Raw genomic sequence first — 2,519 nt, forward strand, 5'->3', positions numbered from 1 at the left:
GGTCACAATCTTGCTGCTGTGATGGCACACTGTGGAATTTCTCCAGTAGATATGGGAGTTATCAAAATTGGATTTGTTTTCAAATTCTTGTGGATCTGTGTAATCTGAGGGAAATATGTCTCTCTAATATGGTCATACATTGGGCAGGAGGTTAGGAAGTGCAGCTCAGTTTTCCACCTCATTTGTGGGCAGTGTGCACATAGCCTGTCTCTTCTGAGAGCCATGTCTGCCTACGCGGCCTTTCTCAATAGCAAGGCTTGCTCACTAAGTCTGTACATAGTCAAAGCTTTCCTTAAGTTTGGGTCAGTCACAGTGGTCAGGTATTCTGCCACTGTGTACTCTCTGTTTAGGGCCAAATAGCATTCTAGTTTGCTCTGTTTTTTTTTGTTAATTCTTTCCAATGTGTCAAGTAATTATCTTTTTGTTTTTTCATGATTTGGTTGGGTCTAATTGTGCTGTTGTCCTGGGGCTCTTGTGGGGTGTGTTTGTGTTTGTGAACAGAGCCCTAGGACCAGCTTGCTTAGGGGACTCTTCTCCAGGTTTCATCTCTCTGTAGGTGATGGCTTTGTTATGGAAGGTTTGGGAATCGCTTCTTCTTTAGGTGGTTGTAGAATTTAACGGCTCTTTCTGGATTTTGATAATTAGTGGGTATCGGCCTAATTCTGCTCTGCATGCATTATTTTGGTGTTCTACGTTGTAACACGGAGGATATTTTTTCAGAATTCTGCATGCAGAGTCTCAATTTGGTGTTTGTCCCATTTTGAAATCTTGGTTGGTGAGCGGACCCCAGACCTCACAACCATAAAGGGCAATGGGCTCTATGACTGTATTCAAGTATTTTTAGCCAGATCCTAATTGGTATGTTGAAATTTATGTTCCTTTTGATGGCATAGAAGGCCCTCTTGCCTTGTCTCTCAGATCGTTCACAGCTTTGTGGAAGTTACCTGTGGTGCTGATGTTTAGGCCGAGGTATGTATAGTTAGTTTTTTGTGTGCTCTAGGGCAACGGTGTCTAGATGGAATTTGTGGTCCTGGTGACTGGACCTTTTTTGGAACACCATTATTTTGGTCTTACTGAGATTTACTGTCAGGGCCCAGGTCTGACAGAATCTGTGCAGAAGATCTAGGTGCTGCTGTAGGCCCTCCTTGGTTGGTGGACAGAAGCACCAGATCATCAGCAAACAGTAGACATTTGACTTCGGATTCTAGTAGGGTGAGAAATCTTGCCCTCTCTCTCTCTCTCTCTCTCTCTCTCTCTCTCTCTCTCTCTCTCTCTCTCTCTCTCTCTCTCTCTCTCTCTCTCGTCTCTCTCTCTCTCTCTCTCTCTCCTCTCTCTCTCTCTCTCTCTCTCTCTCTCTCTCTCTGCCCCCTCCTCTCTCTCTTCTCTCTCTCTCTCTCTCTCTCTCTCTCTCTCTCTCTCTCTCTCTCTCTCTCTCTGCTCTCTCTCTCTCTCTCTCTCTCTCTCTCTCTCTCTCTCTCTCTCTCTCTGCCCTCCTCTCTCTCTCTCTCCTCTCTCTGCCCTCCTCTCTCTCCCCTCTCTAGGAGTATTTCATCCTGTTGATCCTAACAGATGGAGTGATAACAGACATGGCTGACACTAGAGAAGCTATAGTCCATGCTTCCCACCTACCCATGTCTGTCATCATAGTAGGGTGGGAAACGCTGACTTCAGTGACATTGCAGATGTTGGACGGAGACGATGGAATACTCAGGTTAGTCTGTTTATACCTGTCTGTCAGTCTGTCTTATAAAACATTTATGATGTGTAGGCCGTCAAAGTGTGTAGGCCGTCATTGGAAATAAGAATTTGTTCTTAACTGACTTGCCAATTAAATAAAGGTTAAATAAATAAAATAAATACAAATATAATGATTCATAATTATACAATGATAATGTGTCCCCAGGTCCCCAAAAGGAGAGCCTGTTCTCAGAGACATTGTCCAGTTCGTTCCCTTTAAAGACTTCAAACATGTAAGTGTGTGTGTGTGTGCGTGTGTGTGTGTGTGCGTGCGTGTGAATGCATGTATGATAAACAAGCAGTGACGTGGTGTAGCTTCGCTGGTCAAAACGCATTTATTCCGTTGGCTATTTCCCGGAGGTGTTGTGTGAGGTTGTCATGGTGTATTTAAATTCTGACAGGCGCAGAAAATCAAAGAAATTACGTCACAGGCTCACAGCAGAACAGATGGAGAAAGAGAAAGAACCAGGAGAGGAGTTGAAGAGGTGATTTTCTGCTCTTGTAGTTTCCTTTCAGAGAGGATCAGAAAGACTAAGACCCTGAGAGACCTCTGGTAATAAACAAGTACACTATTAGGGAAGGGTCCAGAAGCATTCCTGCAAGCTTGTCCCCGTTAGGATAACACTTTTTGGTTCCAGGTAAACACATAGAACACTTTTTGGGGTTACCAGGTAGAACACTTTTTGGTACCAGGTTAGAACTCTTTTTGGTTCCAGGTAGAAACTTCTTTTTTGGTTCCAGGTAGAACTCTTTTTTGGTTCCAGGTAGAACTCTTTTTGGTT

The 2,519-nt window shown here is 43.9% G+C and overlaps 1 pseudogene; it reads left to right on the plus strand.

Moving 5' to 3' along the window:
- The window catches only part of LOC112072748 (copine-4-like), a 34,749-nt pseudogene extending 32,493 nt beyond the window's left edge, over positions 1-2,256 (plus strand).
- Positions 2,257-2,519: the final 263 nt, after the last annotated feature.

Source organism: Salvelinus sp. IW2-2015, unplaced genomic scaffold (genome assembly GCF_002910315.2).
Source record: "Salvelinus sp. IW2-2015 unplaced genomic scaffold, ASM291031v2 Un_scaffold2021, whole genome shotgun sequence".
In the NCBI taxonomy this organism is placed as follows: Eukaryota; Metazoa; Chordata; class Actinopteri; order Salmoniformes; family Salmonidae; genus Salvelinus; species Salvelinus sp. IW2-2015.